The sequence below is a fragment of the Balaenoptera borealis genome, assembly GCF_965194805.1.
Source record: "Balaenoptera borealis genome assembly, chromosome: 3".
Classification (NCBI taxonomy): domain Eukaryota; kingdom Metazoa; phylum Chordata; class Mammalia; order Artiodactyla; family Balaenopteridae; genus Balaenoptera; species Balaenoptera borealis.
In genome coordinates this window covers 87,759,026-87,779,959 of record NC_138866.1, presented here as the reverse complement: position 1 = coordinate 87,779,959, position 20,934 = coordinate 87,759,026, and the positions used below count along the sequence as shown (strand labels likewise).

The window sequence follows — 20,934 nt, the reverse complement described above, 5'->3', positions numbered from 1 at the left end:
CTTCTCTAATTATTAAGTCCTTGAATCTGCCCTTTGGAACTCAGGGAAGGTCTAGGAGGCTGAAGCCTTTATCTACAAACAGGAAGGGGGTTGGGGATGTGGCATCGAGGGGACTTTGTATCTGGGAGGGCACCGCAGGGTCCTGCTTGGTTTCAAAGCCCCCTTTTCTTTGATACTCCTCAATCCTCAGGGGACAGGTGTGAGACAAGAAAAGGAATAAAGTTTTGGATGGAGAGGTTAACCGTAACTTGGCTGGAGTATTTGGTTTTAGGGGGACTCAGTTTCATACTCATCTAGGAATGTTATCTTAGTGATCTTTCATGCCAGTACTTGGAACTCTTGTTTAGCTGAGTTCTCCCTGGATCTGCAAGGTTGGGGTTTTTTTAAGGTTTAATTTTTTTAGAGAAGTTTTAGTTTTGCAGCAAAATTGACAGGAAGCTACAGAGATTTCCCATCTACCTCTTGCCCCTACACATGCAGGGTCTCCCCCACTATCAGCATCCCCTCATCCCAGAAAACAGCCTCTTAGTAGCTCTGAGGGGACTGCTTCAAAGAGGTAAGGGAAGAGCCAGTACATATGTGAATTTTTTGGCTGGGAAATACATGTCTCTAGCATACATTTTGGTAAAACATTACTGCTAATCGCAGAGAACAGACATCTCAAGTTAACGATTTTAGTGCTTTTCTATGTATGAGAGGATGCAAGAATCTGGGGTCACTGAAATTCTTCCTTCGCTATGCATCTTAACTATCTAGGGGCTGGTGTATCCAAAGCACAGAATGTGTTTTTCCCATCCTGAATTTCCCTCAGGGCGCATTGTCAGTGGAATTAACCCACATAACTGGATTATTAGTGACATTCTTTGTTCTTTTTTTTTTTTTACAGCTTGATGAACCTACATCGACATATCATTATCACCCAAAGTCCATAGTTTAGGGTTCACTCTTGATATTGTACATTCCATGGGTTTTGACAAATTTATAGTGACATGTATTCACCATTATAGTACCATACAGAGTATTTTCACTGCCCTAAAAATCTGTGCTCCACCTATTCATCCCTCCTCTGACCCAAACCTAGGCAAACACTGATTTTTTTTACTGTCTCCATTGTTTTGCCTTTTCCAGAATGTCATATGGTTGGAATCATACAATATGTAGCCTTTTCAGGTTGGCATCTTTCACTTAGTAATATGCATTTCAGTTTCCTCCAGGTTTTTTCCTGACTTAATAGCTCCTTTCTTTTTAGCTCTGAATAATATGCCATTGTCTGGATGTACCACCGTTTATTTATCCATTCACCTACTCAAGGACATCTTGATTGCTTCCAAGTTTTGACAATTATGAATAAAACTGCTATAAACATCCAAGGGCAGGTTTTTGTTTGGCCATAGTTTTCAGCTCCTTTGGGTAGATTCCAAGGAGTGTGATTTGCTGGATTATATGATAAGAGTAGATCATAAGTTTTTTTTTGTTTTTTTTTTTTAATTTTTATTTATTTATTTATTTATTATTTTTGGCTGTGTTGGGTCTTCGTTTCTGTGCGAGGGCTTTCTCTAGTTGTGGCAAGCGGGGGCCACTCTTCATCGCGGTGCACGGGCCTCTCACTATCGCGGCCTCTCTTGTTGCGGAGCACAGGCTCCAGTCGTGCAGGCTCAGTAGTTGTGGCTCACGGGCCTAGTTGCTCCGCGGCATGTGGGATCTTCCCAGACCAGGGCTCGAACCCGTGTCCCCTGCATTGACAGGCAGATTCTCAACCACTGCGCCACCAGGGAAGCCCGATCATAAGTTTTTACCCTGTTGACCAACTCACCTTCTTCGGTCTGTGCCTGCATTCTCTCCTGGTTCTCCTTTCACCTCTCTGATGCTTCCTCTGGCTTCCTCACCTCCTCCTTAAATATTCCTTAAATGCAATGTGACTGGCACACAGGAAGCACTCAATAACTAACAATTTCTCCTCCACTCCTCACCCCCTCCAACCCCCAAATACTCCTCCAACCAAGGCCAGCCGTCCTGGTGGCCAGATGGGCTGGGGAGGCTTCAGGGACTTTATAACCCTTTGCTCTCATGCTTCTGCTGAGAGATGCCAGGCTCTTGCTGGCAGATGCCTAGGGAAACTGAGGTTCAAGGGCACCACTTCATCTTAGCAACAATTAAAGGTGGGAAAAGTGACAATTCTCCTTTTTGGGATACAGTTAGTTCCTTCATCATAAATACACAGTTCAGAAATATGAACCAATGAAACAAAATAATTATGCCACAATCCCCAAATTATGGGAAACTTATAATCAGTGAGTGGACAATAAAACCACACAAAGAAGAACCGCATTTAACAAATTCTGCGAAGTCATGTGGATGAATCTCTTAGGAAAAATGAAAGTTGATTCATGTCTTTCATTTCATGCCACAAAAATTCTAGATCAGGATATTCCGTGGAATCATGTAAAAGATTAATAGGCGATTTAAGAAAGAGTGTTGCTCAAATGCATTGGAGAAAATCTGTCTACTGTGTCCTTCTCCTGGAAATACACAACATACATTTGTCTCTTTGTTCACTGCTGTATTCCCAGCCTCTAGAGTGCCTCATAATAGGTGCTCAACAAATATTTTGCTCAATGAATAAAGTACCGTATTTATGATCTGATAAGTACTATAATAACGGAGCTGTTTAGTTTTTGTCTAATTCATTATTTTCCAGTTTTATTTGACTATAGAACCCCTTGAGAAAATGCATTTACACCCAAAGAGATAAGAGGAAACTGGCGTGGGAAACACTGCTTAGAAGAAATTTATCTTAATTTAGGAAGAAATATATATATGTTAGGTAGTCAGACATGAGCAGGTCCACACCCCATCCTGGAAGGGGTCATCTTTCCCTCCCCCACCTGGACACTGGTATCAGAACACACCCAGAGAGCCTCCCTCTTGTCGCCAAGGACCACTGCTAGGTTTCCAGTTATATTAGGACCAAACAAGATAAAAACTGCCAGCACAGGTTGATGCAGGTGCACCAAGACCTAAAAGGTGGCTCAAGGTAACCCAGGGTTCATTATGCCGTATTTGTAATAAATTAGCATTTCGGTTTTTGCCCCTCCACCCACCATGGGTTTCGAGTGGGTGCTTATGGGTAAGCACCTGCACACCGGGAGAAAAGTTATATAACCTAAAGCTGTCAATCAACTTGTCAGTCAAATGATGCAGGACACAGGGAGGAACCACCACTCTAAAAAAACCCAACTCTACCCCATTGCAGTGCTGCTTCTGGTTTCCAGACAGCATGCTATCATCCTTTCTCAAGAGCATACTTCCACTTTTGCTAAATAAAACTCTTAAAACTCCTTAAAGCTCCTCTGTGTCTCTCAACTGAATTCTTTCCCTTGAGAGGGCAAGAACCGAGGAAATCGCCCTTCCACTGGTGACATATTTATTACTTACTATTGAGGTAATAAAAAAAAAATTGAGGAAAAAATGGAAAGGTGTAACCACAGGAGCATTCAAGTAAATTTTTATTATTTTCTTTTGTTTAAGAGTAACCATTAGAATTGGAGAAATTGTGACAACTATGACAGATAAAAATTTGCTAATAAAACATAAAAAAGATTAAATATAGACCCATAAAGAATACAAACTCCTAAATAGGCAGAGAACACATTGACCAGGCAGTGTGTATAAGAGGGAATTATTGTCAGCATTTTAAAGGAAAATGTTTAGTTTCGCTAATAATTAAGGAAATGTAAATTAGTCCACTTCCGTACCATTTTTTTAAAAAATAAATTTATTTATTTGTTTATTTCCGGCTGTGTTGGGTCTACATTGCTGAGCGCGGGCTTTCTCTAGTTGTGGCGAGTGGGGGCTACTCTTGGTTACGGTGCAGGGGCTTCTCATCGCGGAGGCTTCTCTTTGTTTCGGAGCACAAGCTCTAGGACCGTGGGCTTCAGTAGCTGTGGCACGTGGGCTTCAGCAGTTGTGGCACGTGGGCTTCAGTAGTTACAGTGCAGGGGCTTCAGTAGTTGTGGCTCATGGCCTCTAGAGTGCCGGCTCAGTGGTTGTGGCACACGGGTTTAGTTGCTGCGTGGCATGTGGGATCTTCCCGGACCAGGGCTTGAACCCGTGTCCCCTGCATAGGCAGGCGGATTCTTAATCACTGCGCCACCAGGGAAGCTCCCATACCATTTTGCAAATGTTAAATCAATAAGCTCTTAAAACCCTGTTTTAGAAAACACACACTTTGAAGCATTCTTGAGTTGCTATGGGTTGGTACAGTCTTTCTGGAGGACGATCTGGCAAAGTTTATAAAACAAGGCATTAAAATAGCTGTACCCTTTGACCAAATTATTCTACTCGTGGAAATTTTCCCTCTGGAAATAATTCAAGAGAAAAAAAAAGCCCAAACAAAATGTTTGCATAGGGCAAGAATTCTCAGGGGGGAAGACAGAGAGGCAGACCCCCTAGTGGGAAGAATCTGAATTACCTGGAGATTTTTTGTAGTCAGCACCTGCTTTTCCCTTTTCCTGAGTTTCTTATACCTTCCTTCCACACTCTTGCCTGTATTCTCCTGGTTAGGAATCCCACTCTATCCTTCCACCTTTCACTTTTTTAATTTATTTTTATAACTGAAGTGTTAAGTGCATTTTTTAAGTGCTCAAATCAAAGATAAATGATCACAATGTGAACACACCCATATAACCACCAGGTCAAGAAATATACTATCATCAGCCCCGGCCCAGTCCCAATCTCTGCCTGCGTCCTCCACACCATCATCCTGACACCTAACACTATAAAATGATTTGCCTGTTTGACTTTTATATAATCATTATCACATAGTAGGCATTGTTTTATGTCTAACTTCTTTTACTCAACATAATGTTTGTAAAATTCATCTATGTTGTTACTGTGTGTAGCTGCATTTTTTGTTTGCTTTTGTTTGTTTTGCTGTTAGATATTCCATTGCATTAATATACTACGATTTATTTATCCAGCCTATTTTCATGGACATTTGCACTGTTTCCAGTTCTTGGCTATTACCAATTATGCTGTTAACAATCCTGTATACCTCTTAGTGTACATGCACACACATTTTTTGTGGTGTATACCAAGGAGTCAGGTTGCTAGGTTACAGAGTAAGCCATTGTTCAACTTTTTTTAGATAATGCAGAACAATTTTTCAAAATTGTATCGGTTTGCACTCCCCATAGCAGTGTATGAGAATACCCATTGCCCCACATTTTTGCCAGCTTGGGGTTGTTAGTCTTTTAATTTTAGCCATTCTGGAGGGTAAATGGTGATGATACCTCATTGCGGTTTCAATTTGCATTTCCCTGATACAAATTAAGTGAAAGTACTCCCCCTAGTGGTTGAAATCTGAATTACCTGAGAAGTTGGGGGGTGTTTTGTCTGTTTTAAGTATTCAGGCTTCCCCTATATCTAGGCCCTCCTTCACCTCTCTTCCTCTTCCAAGAGTCTCCAAGAATGAAAAGTCGACCATCTTTCATAAATTCATCGTGCACTGGATATCCTCTTTTATGAAGTGCCCCTTTAAGTCTTATGCTCATTTTTCTTTTTTTTTTTTTAATTTTTTATTTATTTATTTTTGGCTGTGTTGGGTCCTTGCCGCTGCCCGTGGGCTTTCTCTAGTTGTGGAGAGCGGGGGCCACTCCTCATAGCGGTGCATGGGCCTCTCACTGCAGCGGCCTCTCCCGCTGCAGAGCACGAGCTCCACGTGCGCGAGCTTCAGTAATTGTGGCTCACGGGCTCTAGGGCACAGGCTCGGTAGTTGTGGTGCACGGGCTTAACTGCTCCGCGGCACGCGGGATCTTCCCGGACCAGGGACCGAACACGTGTCCCCTGACACTGGCAGGCGGATTCCCAACCACTGCGCCACCAGGGAAGTCCCTCATTTTTCTATTGAGGTCTTTTATATTAACTTGTAAGAGTTCTTTACAGATTCTGGCACAAACTCTTTCTTATTTGCATGTGTTGTTGCACACATCTTTTCCATTTTAAACCTTTAAATCAACTCATTTCCAACACAACATTGTAAATCAACTATACTTCAATTTAAAAAATAAAATAAAAAATAACATTTTCACCTGTGCAAGAGGCTCAATGCAAGTTCCATTTTGTCATACTTAGAAGTTACCAGTAGATGGCGCCCTAGTCTTGCTCCTGAGCCTTCCACCGGCTGTGCCTGACTTTCAACTAAATTTCCCAAAATTTAGCAAGTATTAAAGAATGAGAAATCAAACTTTAAACCATCATACAGCTAGATGGAATACAGCTGGAACTGGGTCTTTTGGTGGGAACAACACATTAATGTTTTTTGCTCCGAATAAAGGAATAAAAAGGTCTTTACCACAAGACAGGAAAGACCGGCGAGGCTGTCCTGTGATGGGCGGGGCACCAAGTGGAATCCATGGAAACACCTTCTGAGAGTAACCTGCAGGTGGAAGAAAAAGAATAACTGCCACGCCTAGCATTTAGACACTGTTTTACTGTTTACAAAAGGCAGGTACCCACAAGCACAAGATCTGAGAAGAGAGGGGAACAGGGGTTTGGTCTCAGTTACTACCTCCCTCTGCCCCTCCTTCCGCCTCCACTCAGGGTGCAGGCTTCCCTGAGCTGCGCCCCACTCAGAGGTGGACAGACCTTCCATCCTCCTCCCTCCTCCCTATCCCCGCTCCCCACTGAATGAAGGAATGAACGAGTGAGCGAATGACAAGGTCCTGGCTTTCCTGAGCTTAGAAATCAGAGCACATAAACCTACACTCAAAGGAAGACCCCAAGGGAGAATGTGGAAATGCTACAAATAGAGGTGCAACTCCAAGAGCTGGAGGGGGCGGGTGCGATGGGTTGGCTTGTGGTGGGCTGTGATTATGAGCAAGGGGAAGGCACCTTTAGTTACGAGAAGACATAAACCGAGGACCGAGGCATATTTGGGGTGTGGTGAGAAGGTGACCCCTTTTCTCCAACTCTCACAATGGTGATTGGCAAGAACACAGGAACATCAAACCAGAGATTCAGCTTACTTCCTGGAGTAGCCAAGACAAGGTTTCCACCACAGTGGGTCACCATGTCTGATGTCCCCACAAAGGGGGACAAAGACTGGCCCATTTAGAACATGTCTCTGGTGGTTTTCATTCTCACTGTTCAGAAATGCCCGAAGGTTGAGTTGCACCCCCGAAGCTCTCTCTGTCCCACATCTGTTCAGACCCAGCATGACCTGCCTTGCAGCCCATAGATATAAAGAGAGGCTCAGAAAGAGAGGCTTTGTCTTCTTTTGTTTTCTTCATTGCAGGTGATCGGGCAAGCTTGCTTTCTGAGAAATATGGAAGTGCCAATCCCCACAGGATTTCACACTTTTGAGAGTGAAGGAAATTGCGACACTCGAACTTCCTGGCTCTGAGGGCTGCCAGGGTGGGTGTCCAGAGGCTGGGGCCTGGGTGGGCACAGAAAGCACACATCTGTGGGTGGGAGAAGTGTCCAGGGCCCAGCTCTGCTCCTCCTGGGTCTGACTCTAAATGGGGATTCAGAGGCTTGCTACCTGTCACATGCCACCCACACTGACACCCACACGGCCTGGGCAGGGAGAGGATGCCAGGAGAGAGCGCACTGAAGTTTGGGGCTTGGATTCGCCCCCTTTTCTCCTGGCCCAGGTGGCACTCAGTGGTTTGCCGGAGCTGGTTTGTACTGCTTGCAAGAGCCAATTGTTAAGTTTTCAGGAATTTTGCAAAGCAGTTGTTAAAACAGCCATTATTTTAACAATTAAATTACAAAATCTTACAAGAGAATAAGTTATATTTTTAAGAAGCAGCAAATACTCAAAACTTCCTATTTTACTGCATTTTGTAATTATATTTGCTTTTGAGGCTGTCTATGCCTATTGTGTTTGCTTGCTGGAAATATTATGTGACAGTGTACTACTGCCTATCTCTTTCCAATTCTGCATTCAATGACATCCTGTTGGTAGCTTGAAATCGGTCACGGTGGGAATATTTACACTGTGGAAATCAGGAAATGTGACCCATCAGGGCTTTCCGCCCCCAGTGCCTGTTATAGGTTGGCCAGAGCACCGCTGCAGCTGGGGGACCTGGATGTGCAGTGGCTGGGAGGGCAGCTGGCCCTGGGCTTTCCACCCCCTGCTGCCAGTGCGGGACCTTTTCTCAGGCAGATGAGGGAGGAGGGAAGGGGAGGAAGTGGATAGAAACTGGGAAACGCCCTTGGTTCCCCCAGCACACAGCAGGGGAGAGCCTGGCTCTCTGGGGGGTGGGCAGGACTATCCGGAGGAACTCAGGGGAGAAGAGCCAGGAGCATGAGGAGGGTGACAAGCAGACATGAAATAAGCGACTGAGTGGAGGCAAGTGTAATGTCCAGGAGGCGGGCCTTGTGAAGACAAAGGGGAAACACAGAATGTGGCATTCTTGTGACCACAAAAGGGAAATGAGCGCAGAACACACGGAAGTTGAGCCCCATGGAGTTGGGTTTCACCGAAGGCTCTGCAGTGCTGGTGCCTGTCCGGGGCTGTTATAATGGGATCGTAATGGGGAGGCTGGAGGGAACAGAGAAGTCACAGGCTCACAGTCCTGAGGTAGGAGCTCCTGGTGCTTCTCCATCCCCCCTGACTCCCTCAGCCCTCCGCCCCCTACTTAAAAGTTCTTCTCTCCAGGGCATCCCAGCCCTCCTCCCCATATCCTGCCATATACTCACCCCTAAGGCTTCCAGAATCTTCTATTGCTGGAGACAACCCAATCTGGAGCTGGATGTCCCACAGGCACCCAACTTTTCACCTAGTCCTCCAAACCTGCTGCTCCCCACAGGCACCCATCTCAGGGAGATGCCAAACCTAGAAGGCCTCATAGGTCCAACTACTGTCACTGCTCAGAGGAGCCCCTTCATCACCCCACACCCCTCCTCCTCCCCGACCCTGCCTCCCAGACCTCTGACCACTGCTTCCCAAACTTAAATGACTTTTTCTTTTATGTTCCCCATGTTTTGAAAGTTGCCTATGACATTGCATGTATTAAACAACATCACCTACCCTTAAAGTTGCATAAGCAACTTCCAATCAGAATTTCACCCATTAAACACCCACTGAACAGTTACCACATGCCGTGCTGGCCAGTGTACTGGGCACGGGGATGCAGAGGTGAACAGGGCCCGGCCCCGGCCCTCCAGGGCTCACGGCCTACTTAGGGGAGAGTCACATAAAGAAGTAATAAAATCATAACAATGCCCCGAGCTAAGGACAATGTCTCTGCCACCTGGACTCTGCCTCCAGCCATTCTCCAGACCAAAGCCAAAAAGGGATTCCTGGGACACAAAGCCGACCAAGTCATTCCCTTATGTAAAACTTTTAATGGATCTCTATTGCCCTTAGGATAACATCCAAACTCTAGTTAGCTTGGCTTCACAGCCCTTACTGACCCAACCCACATTAACATGAGAATTCTCATTTACTCGTTCACCTAACACCAATTTAATTGAACACTTACTATGTGTCAGGCATTGTGCTGGACACCAGAATCCTGAGAAAATATAATGTACACCATTTCCTCTCCTGGAGCTTGTAACCTAGCAGGGGATACAGATCTCAAGCAGATACTTATACAAATAATTGATTATAATTGTGATGAGGGCAGGAAAAGGACCATTTCCTCCTCAGCTCCCTGCTTTGACCACGACTCCTCACGGTGCCTGCCTGCCGGCCTTGCCTACACCATTCCCTCTCCTGAGATGCCCTCTCTCCTTCAATTGGCCAGATCTCTGTAAACCCTCAGGTCTCGGGTCAAGGTTCCCTCCTCTTGGGAGTCTTCCCTGAACCCCCTGTGGTTCCGTGGTGGGTCTCACCCCTGTGAGGACGCTGAGTACAGGCCTGTGTCCCCCAGGCCCAGCACAGGGCTCCTGCGAATGACCACTAGGTCCCTCCTGATCCACGTGTGAATGTTTGCATTAAAAATTTTTTTCATTATAAAATCATTTACATCGATTTCGCACATTTAAGAAGGCTGGAGCTGAGTGCAAATAAAACAGAAATGTTTTTTTAAAACAAGGATGCTTGTGAAGATGAGAGCTTTCAGGTGGCTGTGAGAGAGTGAGAGGGGTGGGCTGAGGAGGAGGCGGGGCGGCGTGGTGAGGGCGGCTGTAGGGCGAGGGGCGCCCTCGGTCAGGCTGGCTTTTCTGGGGTGGGGGGAGGGGGCGTCACCATCTTTCCCTCGGGCTCTTGGCCCAGAAGCCCCTGCTGACTTCCTGTTATCACCCACCATCCTGCCCCGGAGCCCGGTGTCTGCCCCTGGGCTTAGCTCCTGTGGGCTACTCATTGCCCCGGGGAGAGAGGGGCACTGGGAAAGGAGGGGAACCCCAAGGGGGCTGGAGCAGCTGGACCCTCTTGCATCCTAGCGCTCTTGCACCCCGGGGCAGCCTGGCCGAGCCGGCTGTACTCCCATCTGCCGGGTCCTGGGGAGGAACTCCACCCCCACCGCCGAAGTCCCGCCGAAGTCCCGTGGTGGCAGCCGGTCCAGGAGCAGCCGAGGTAGGGTAGGGAGGCGAGCCCTGTCACTCACCCGCTTGCAAAAGCCGCCTGTCCCTCTAGAAGAGGCTTTGTTCTGCCCTGGGAGTCGCCCACCTCCAGCAGCTCATGCGCAGAGTCCCACGCTGCTCCCGCAGCTTCCTCCTCCCTCGGAATCACAGGGCTGGAAGATCACCTGGCCGGCCCCCTTCCCCTTCGCTTAACAGCTGAGGAAGCTGAGCTCCTGAGAGGGAATTAGTGACCAAGGTACCACAGCCGGTAAGGGCAGTCGTGCTTTAAAACAAACAAATAAGAAAGGCAGTCTCCTGGCCCTCACTCAGCCTGGGGCCCCTTTGCTAAGCCCCGCTGCCCACCTGTTTGGGATAGGCTGTCCCAGCTTCTCCAGCTGGTTTGAACCTGACAGTTATGCCTCCAGTGACTGAAACTCACAAGCCTCATGGCCACCGCCCCCTGCACCTTCCTCCACACACACCTGTTCATCTGCCCCTCTGACCGGAAGGTGGGGCAGAGCTGGACCCAACCTGACAGGCTCTCCCAGGCAGGGACCGAGAGCAGGGGCTACACAGTGACTCTGAGGCAGGACTCACCCGGACGGGGAGTAGCTGCCTTACCGCCTTAAGGAAGGAAACCAAGCACAGGTGTGCCCTGTTTGCTTTCCTGGCTCACAAACGTGATGGGTCTCTACCCGCCTGACAGGATAAAGCTCCAACGTCTTAGCCCAGCCCTCAAGCCCTTCCCAGTCGGGCTACAACCTGCCTGTCCAGCCTCATCTCCCACCACCGTGTACCCCACGCTCCTTCCTGTGTTGTCACACCATCCTCAGATGGCACCAAACCCTCCAGCCCTCTTTGGCTTTATAGGTGCTGTTCCCTCTGCCTTGAACACCCTTCCCTGCTTCTCCACATAACCAGCTCCTTATTGTTAAGACCCGCCTCAGAGGTCATCTCCCATCCTCTGTGCAGATGCTTTCCTTCTCTTCCTCTTCCCCGTCCTCCCCCTCCCTCCTCCCCTCCTCCCCCCTTCCCTCCTCCTCCGCCTCCTCCCCCTCCCTCCTCCCCACCCTTCCTCCTCCTCGTGCCTGGAGTGCTTCTGTGCTAACTTTATAGATAATAAAGAAAATACAAGGTCATGAATCTGTGTCCCCACCAGACTCTCAACTCCTCAATGTCAGCAATTATGTTTTTATCTTCAAATTCGCAGAGCCCTGCACATAGTAGACACTCAAAAAAGCCATAAATTGCTAAACAAAATCAGTATATGGACTCTGGATTTACTCCAGAGCTAAATTAGGAAACAAGTCTTAACGTTGCCCAAGGATCCCCTTCCAACTCCTTTATTTAACAAATATTTATTGAGTATGGCTATGTGCAAAGCACTGGTTTGTGTCTGGGGGTCCAGGGTGAGCAGACCTGTGGGCCATCTCTGAAGTCTCTCCCAGTGCCCAACTTCCTGCCTCTCTAATCCTAGATCTAGATGATTCATGGACTGTCTGACCATGCAAGACCCTCACTTAGGATGGCCACATCTGTTCCTCTAATTTGGGGGGCTAGGATGTGCTCTGTGACTACCCCCCCCCCCACCGTGACCAGGTGGGAAAGAGCTTCCTCCGCAAGGAGAACAACAGGGTAAGACACCAGAGCAGCCACAGTGGAGGGTGGGCCTTACCCCCAGCCTGTGCTTATTTTTAAGGGCAGAGCCCCTGTTTTCTTAACCTTTGTATAAGCCCTCTCCCCGTATCACCTAGCATGGTACATGGCATGTGACGGATGCTCCTTAAATGTTTTCTGGATGATTCAACCCAGTGATGAATCCTTTCACAAAGACTCATGCCGTTACTGAACTCTGGCATACCTTTACCAACAAATAGATATGATGAGTGCCTACTACACGCCAGGCACACACCAGCGGTTAGTGATCCAATGATGAGTGAAAAATCCGGATGGCGCTCCAGATTTGTGTGGGAAGAAATTAATTTCCCAAATGCGCATAGAATGACATCGTGAAAAAGTTATTAAAGGAGAGGGTCACAGGACTATGGAAGTGCAGGCAAGAGGGCCTGTCCGGGGGTCCGGGAAGGCTCCTTTGAGGAAGAGGTTTGCACATCAATTCACCCACCCACCCACCCATACATTATGGACCATGTTCCAGGGTTTGCTTACCAAGGCGCCAGCACATGCTGACTGCTCGCAGATCATTTCCCCAAGGTCCTTCAGAGCAAGAGGAAACCCACATCTCCTGGCTGCATACGCCTCACCCAACAACATGCTCAAGTTTTTAAGTGTAAGTTTTCTGGTCAAGAGGAAAAAAAGAATTTTTTGTGTGTGCGTGTGTGCGAAGCAGCTTAAACTGAAGCTGACCTCACCATGGGTGTCTCAGGTTGTTTTGGGGGAAGGTAATGAGCCAACTTTCCAGGAACCTCGGGACACACCCAGATTGCCCAACACTGCAGAGCAGTGCAGCCCAGACACCTCCCAGCCCCTCCCCTCCTTAGTGCCAGCTCCGCCGTAGCCAGAGGTCCGCAGGGGACCACCCCAAATGAACCTTCTCCAGGGTCTGCTCGGGGCAGGGTCAAGGGCACGCTTGACGGAGGGACCCTCAGACCAGTTGGATGAGGCACAGACCAAACTGTCCGCCCACGATCAGGAGATGGCTTGATGACTGTGCCCTCTGATGCTTCGCCTCTGAGCTGCCCCCACCCCTTCTCAGGGCTCTGAGCTCATAAGAGTAATCGTACTGGCTCTGGACACCAGCTGTCGCCCACACCTTGGCGTCTTCCTGGCTTTCTGCTCAGGTCCCCTTTCTCTCTCCCGACTAACTTCTTTCCATCTCTACTCCCTCAGTAACTTGGGGTGCAAGTGGCCCTATGACGGCCCTGACTTTTCTCCTGGCTGTCACCCTTGTCTCTTACTTTAAGCTTCTGAGAGAGTCTGACCGACATAATAAGCCTTTTCAAGCTGGGGTCTCGTGGGGTCACTCAGAAGAGGACTGAAAACCCTGTAGATCCTTTAAGATCTAATCTCAGCCCTTTCTCATCCTCTCTCCTTCCTGCTGATCAAACTGGTTTTCCTTTTGGATGTAAAGAGGGCTACTACGCCATCATGAAATCTTCCGGATACCGTGGCTTAGAACATAACTTCTGGGCTCAGTTTCCCGAGCTTTGTCCTCCAAGCAAAACCCTTTCTCTCCCAACTTGCCACACATATATGCATATTGGATTTTGGGAAGGCTGTGGTCTCAGCTATGGATTTTGAAGCCTCTACATTAATATTTATTTGCTCTAGACCAGAGCTTCTCAAACTTTAGCCATGCAATCACCTGAAAAGTCTGTGTATTGAAACTCAGAATCCTGGGCCTCCCTGCCAGAGATTCAGATTCAGCAGGTCTGGGGTGCAGACCCAGGTGATGCGGATTCTGCCAGCCCACCCAGCTGCACTTGGAGGAGGACTGTCCAGTCCTCACCCTGAAGCAAAAGTCACTCCGGCTAAACACTGGAGGGAAGAAGAGCAATGAGGAAATAGTGCAGGGTTGAGATATCTCAGTGAAGACATTTCTAAATATTGACCTACCTCACTGGTTTACCCCTGAGATGAATCCCCCTTTGCCAAGCAAGGTTTTGAGAAGTTAGGAAACCCATCCAGGTCACCCAGCTCTTGACTTGCAGAGCCTAGAGTCAGGTGCTGACCTGTCTGCTTGCCCCCTGCCCACTGTGCCCACCATGAAGCTGAATTAATGTCAGATTTGATTGTTACCGGCAGAACCACTGCCATCTGTCCTGACAATGAGTGGTCAGTAGTGTCATCTCTGCAGAGAAATGAAGACGTTCACAAATGCATCCGCATCTACTCCCACTGGTACCTGTTAGACCCACCACTCCTCAGGTTAGGGTGCCGGGATCAATGCGACTGAACAGGCAGCCGGGGCGGCCTGGCCAGGAGAGGCACTCCCACCCTTCGAGTGTCCCATGCCTGGCCTGACTCTGCTCTCCTGATAGCAAGAGTTCAACTGACATCTCAAGGCTGGTCTAGGGTATTATTACCAACTGGGTGAAAGTCCCCACTACTTACCAAATGTTGTAGGAGCGGTTTCAGCACAGTACTTCTCAAAGTGTGGTCCCCGGACCAGAAGCATCAGATTCACCTGGAAACTCATTAGAAACCCAAATACTTAGATCCCACCCCAGAACTACTGAAGCAGAATCTTTGCGTTTGGGGTCCAGCAATCCACGTCTTAACATGCCTTTCAGGAGAGTCTGATGCACAGCTAAAGTTTGCGAACAGCCGTTTTTACTGAAAGAATGAGCCAGATTCCTAGTGCGGTTGGGAGGATTTGGTTTGGTGACATAGAGGGTTCCCTGCTCTCTGGGCAAGCTCTGACACACATGGTGATAGAAGAGTTGGTGAAGCATATACTAATCCAGTTGTGAAGTCAACTGTAACTTCTCTTGCTTAGCTTGGTTACAGCCTCGCCCTGGAGAGGATTTATTGCCGGGACAGTCTTTTTTTTTTTTTTTTAACATCTTTATTGGAGTATAATTGCTTTACAATAGTGTGCCAGTTTCTGCTGTACAACAAAGTGAATCAGCTATACATATACATATATCCCCATATCTCCTCCCTCTTGCGTCTCCCTCCCACCCTCCCTATCCCACCCCTCTAGGTGGTCACAAAGCACTGAGCTGATCTCCCTGTGCTATGCGGCTACTTCCCACTAGCTCTCTATTTTACATTTGGTAGTGTATATATGTCAATGCCACTCTCTCACTTCGTCCCAGCTTACCCTTCCCCCTCCCCGTGTCCTCAAGTCTATTCTCTACGTCTTTATTCCGCTACAGTAACTCTTGTACTCTGCCTGGGCCCTTACTCTGTGGGTGGTAATATTTACAAATTGAGACACAAGGTAAACCCAGTGTCCGAACTCTCCTTCCGGGTCTCTCCACACCAGAGCCCAGGGAAGCCTATTTGTTGTCACTGCAGGGACAGCCTAAACTACAAGCCCTGGCCCAGCTGGTCTTGTTGATGTGCTTCTTACAATCTTCAGTAACCTCCAATTTCCTGTTTTCGAAAAAGAAAGCAAATAAAATGTAATATATGGGGGCGGGGGCTGGGACGGATTACTACATATGGCGGAAACCTCTGTTAGTTCTTGAGGTGAGATAGCAAGTAAATGTGGAGCAGATTTTTTTTTGATGATGTAATCACATACCATAAAATTCACCCTTTTAAAGTGTACAATTTAGTGGGTTTTAATTTAAAAAGTAAATTGTGCCACAAGAACTTTCTCGGGTAATAGGAATGTTCAATAGCATGTTTTGCATGATGCTTTCATGGGTGCATATAATTTCAAAACTCCTCTAACTGAACCATTAAGACCTGTTCATTTTATTCTGTCTAAACTGTACCTCAATTTAAAAAATAATTTAAAAAGTATAATAAATGGTGCAGTTTCCCAGTAAGCAGCCCAAGGTGGCCTCTGAAAATGGTTCGCTATTCTCTTGACCCAGAAAACCCACAAAAATCATGCAAATCAAGAGGTTCAAATCTTCATGCCATTAAGGATATGCAGATCCAAAAATCCACCAAGTATCTGAAGGATATCACTTTACAGAAGTAACGTGTGCCATTCTGTCGTTACAATGGTGGAGTTTGTAGGTGTGCCCAGGCCAAACAGTGGGGCTGGACGCAGGGTCAATGGCCCCAAAAGAGTGCTGAATTTTTACTGCGCATGCTCAAAAATGCAGAGAGTAATGCTGAACTGAAGGGCTTAGGTGTAGATCCTCTGGTCATTGAACACATCCAGGTGAACACAGCCCCCAAGATGCAGTGCAGGACTTAGAGAGCTCATGGTGGGATCAACCCGTACATGAGCTCTCCCTGCCACATTGAGATGATCCTTACTGAAAAAGAGCAGATTGTTCCGAAACCAGAAGAGGAGGTTGCATAGAAGAAAAAGATATCCCAGAAGAAACTGAAGAAGCAAAAACTATGGCCTGGGAATAAATTCAGTAAAAAAAAAAAAAAAGTCAAATAAAAGTAAAATAAATAAATAAATGGTGCTACTTCAAAAAATAATCTGAAACAAAATTTGAGAAGTGTCCAGAGGTTTACTCAATGAACTTGTCTAGAAAATAACAAGCAAACAATAGGTCACATTTGCCTTGCAATATGAATCCATTTCTCATCAATGTTGATAAGGAGAATTCAGATAAGCAAAGGAATTATAAAATAAAATAATCAGGTTAACTTGCCCGAGGCAACATAACCTGAACAACATAACCTTTAGAACATGAACAGTATCGACTTCATGATTCCACACAACCAAGTAAAGGAAAAATCACATATATTACTTGATGTAAATACAAAAAAGTGGAGTTTAATTTTTTACATAGTATGCCCACTCTCCAAATAAACAATATTTTATTATATATGTATCATAAGTCATACCAAGTGAATGAGCAAGTTGCTTTTAGCATGTCATCAAGAGTTATCAAATTTAGTGTTTTCCTTAATTTTATTCGTTTTCATTTTAAAACTAAGTAGTATGCACACAAGCAAATAAAACACTACCAAAACCAAGCCTTAGTTTCTAGGGAGAAAATACATAATTACCTGATGCAACTTTCTAAGCATGAGGGAAAGATATTATGAGGGATAATTACCAGAAAAACTAATTCAATTCCTATTGCTCTCACTTAACCTCTCCAAGCCTTAGTTTCTCCTTCTGTAAAATGGGAGTGGTAAAAGCTACCTCTGGGGTTTGTTGAGAGGATTAAAAGAGGCAATCCTTGCTAAAGAGCTAATGCCAGGCTCGTAGTTAGTGCTCCATAAATAGAGATATTGTTAATCAATAGTGGAGCTTGCGTTTCCCTTCTATCAAGTTTACATTTTAAAAAAATTGATACCCTAAACAGGTATCTCAAGGGTTCCTCATCTTTTTCACTCAGGTGAAAAAGATCTCTTGAACTAAATTTGCAACAGCCTAAAGCTATATTTTAGGAAGGGAAACAATTTATCATGAATGTGTGAAACTACTGTTCAGCCATTGAAACAACCAATTAATAAGAAACCCTTGGAATTACAGAAGATACTTTTTTTTATGCCAGGAAAACTTCTTTACTATTTTAATCCTAAAAATAAATAAATAAAAATTTAAAAATTCCTATTGCTCTCTGAGGTACATATACGCAACTTCACCCCCCTTCCTTATTCAAACCACATACCATCATTTTTTTAAAAATAAATTTATTTTTGGCTGCATTAGTTCCTCGTTGCTGCAGATGGGCTTTCTTTAGTTGCGTCGAGCGGAGGCTACTCTTGGTTGCGGTGTGCGGGCTTCTCATTGCGGTGGCTTCTCTTGTCGCGGAGCACGGGCTCTAGGCTCGCGGGCTGCAGTAGTTGTGGCGCACGGGCTTATGAGTTGCAGTAGTTATGGCGCACCGGCTTATTAGTGGCTCCGCAGCATGTGGGATCTTGCCAGGCCAGGGCTCGAACCCGTGTCCCCTGTACTGGCAGACGGATTCTTAACCACCGCGCCACCAGGGAAGCCCCATACTATCATCTTTGAATGTAAGAATATGTGTAGTGTGCTTGTGGAATATAGTGATTACTAAAATGTAGACAGTTGTTGCTAGGGACACATTTTTATATTATACACATAAAAATAATTATTTTTGCTACTATGTCTTTTCTAGATGTGAGGCCATCTAGGTGGGCACATATGCGGGGGTTCTTATTTCTAGCTAGGTGTCTGTGTAGGTGAGAGTAAAGGTGAGATGTGTTTATCTTCGGGTGTGTTCGCACTCTGGCAAAGGTTTATAACTGGGGCGCTATGAACCAAAGGTGGACCAGTTACCAGAAGTAGGCGTGTGTGAATCTCAAACAGGCAATGTTCTCACTCATGGAAGAATATAATTTTATACACATTAAGAGCTTTCTCTTCTTTTTTTCCAGTTAGATGCAAATATAGATCATGACAAAGCAAATTTATGAAGGGATACGCTAGATCATTCATACCCTTAAACACAATTAATATAATGGGCTGACTTTCTGAATACTCCTTTCAATGCAGAGGAAAAGAACAGACATTGCTCTAGCACAGAGTCAAAGCCGAGGGAACTATAAAGCACACTTGGGTGTTCACTGTGCAAAGAGCTTTCTCTTTTATAGTGATAATCATTTTTTAAAAAGCAAAAAGGGAATACTTCTTGAACAACTAGTGTATGTTAAACACCATGTCAGAAACTTCTATTACCTCACATAATCTTCACAATTAACCCAAGCAAGTAACAGATTAACCCAATTTCACAGACCAGGAATCTGAGGTACAAAGTAACACGGGTAGTAAAGTGGCAAAGTGGTCTGATTTCAGAGCCTGTAGTTTCATTCTCCCACAAAGTCTCAACTAAAATGTGAGAGAATTTCCCCAAGAAAATTAAAAATGATGATGAACGAGTACTTAATTAGACCTCACTCGTTTTTAGTGATATGGTGTGTGACTTTAACTTTTTTATTCAGAAAGCTTACTTCACACCTTCTTTTTATATGAGAGAATTATAGGTGTTTGCTTAAGGCTCAAGGCCATAAAGCTGAAGGACTCTGGGCTTTGGTTTAATTGCAAACTGAAGCCAACAGTGGAAGAGCCTTCCTTCTTCTCTGGGCTCCATGATGCATCTCCTGGTTCTCCTTCCACATTTCTCTCAGTCCCCATCAGGGACCAAATCCTCTCCCCTGCCCACGTCCTTCCTGATGACATTCCTCTCTGTTCAGTCTTCATATCACTTTAGAACTGCCTCTGTAGGCAGGTTTACCCACGCCCTGGCTTTTACCACCCCTTGAACTGTCTCCAAGTCACACCTCTTGGCAGTTCTCGAGAAGTAATTTACCTAGATAGCTTACTGGGCTCTCCAACGTTCAGTTCCAAAGCCTAACTCATTCCTCATCTACGCTTTCCTTGAACATTCCATTTTATTTTCCTCCTGTATTCTCTGTCTTGGCACCACTGCGCACCCAGCTACTCGGGTGAGAAATCTGGGAGTCATTTTGGACATCTCCCAGCCACATCCAATAAGCCTTGAGGTCTTCTCTTCAAGCACGTTCAAACGCATCCTCCTTTTTCCATTCCCTCTGCCACTGCCTTGGTTAGTTATGGCCCTCCAGTGCACATCACCCACCTCTAGATGATATAGCCAACAGTCCCTTGAGAAAACTGTATTATCTCCTTCCCCGTCTTAAAATCCTATTCTGGTTCCTTTGTGCTTGCAGGATAATAGCATAAAAGGCCCTATGCATTTCACCTATCCCACTCTACACTCCAATATTAAATTTCATGTACTAAATTGCTCCAAGTTTCTGAAGAGATGCTGTCTTAGCTCTCTATGGCTAGGTAAATACATGCCTCTACTTCAATTGCCTTTCTGATGTCTAATGAATGGCTTTTTTTTAACATCTTTATTGGAGTATAATTGCTTTACAATGGTGTGTTAGTTTCTGCTGTATAACAAAGGGAATCAGCTATACATATACATATATCCCCATATCCCCTCCCACTTGTGTCTCCCTCCCACCCTCCCTATCTTACCCTAATTAATGGTTTTTGAAGAAACTAGGCTTTCAGGGACCCATCTTCTTCGGAACCTTCCTTTGTACCATGTGCTTGTTTCTATCCATGCCTTACTGTCACTGTATTGCTTGGATTTGTTCACAGATGTATCTCCCTTTCCTATGTCAAATCCTTGAGGCCAGCACACCACCTACCATGTAGTGAATGCTTAACAATTTTACAACTTCTTAAATATTTAAATTACTTGAAAATGTCTTTATTTTGTCTCAAATTTTAAAACTTCAAAGTCCACTAGCAAGAGAATCTTATCCAGATCAAACTCTGTAGAGAGAGTTCTATACAAGCTCCTTGGGAGTCACTTCCATGACCACATATCCATCAAGTACTCAGTACACTAACCTAACAACCAAATGCAACAAGTGAAACTTGGATTGGATTCTGGACTTAAAACTACAGTTATAAAGGACATTACAGTCAGAGGAAATGGAAATGGATTATATGTTAGGTGACAGTATTGAATTAATGGTAATTTTCTTAGGAATGATAATGGTATAACAGCTAGAATGTCCTTTCTCTCAGGCATGAATAGCTTTATGATGTCTGTAACTTATTTTCAGAGTTCATTTTAAAAGAGCATAATATACAGAGAGACACAGCAAATGTGGCAAAATATTAAGTGATTAAAAAGTGAGTATTCTTTGTACTAGTTTTTCAACTTCTCTGAATATTTGAAAAATTTCAAAATAAAACATGTGTGGAAAATGCTAAGAATACTATCAAAAATAAAATCAACAAATCTTTTGAAATTTAAGTTTCAATATTGCTGTTGGCCTTTCTCCCTCCCAAACCTGCTGCAT

The 20,934-nt window shown here is 45.4% G+C and overlaps 1 long non-coding RNA gene across 2 annotated transcripts; it reads right to left on the bottom strand.

The window, feature by feature from the left end:
- Positions 1–1,466: 1,466 nt before the first annotated feature.
- Positions 1,467–19,954, bottom strand: LOC309627168. Of its 2 annotated transcripts, none has more exons than XR_014243559.1 (4): positions 12,682–19,954; positions 10,557–10,745; positions 6,353–6,436; positions 1,467–4,280 (listed from the first exon to the last, which is right to left on the bottom strand). It is a non-coding gene; the product is annotated as an uncharacterized lncRNA (long non-coding RNA). The 2 variants fall into 2 exon arrangements; XR_014243560.1 differs by having other exon boundaries at positions 1,467–4,117.
- Between the last annotated feature and the right edge of the window lie 980 nt (positions 19,955–20,934).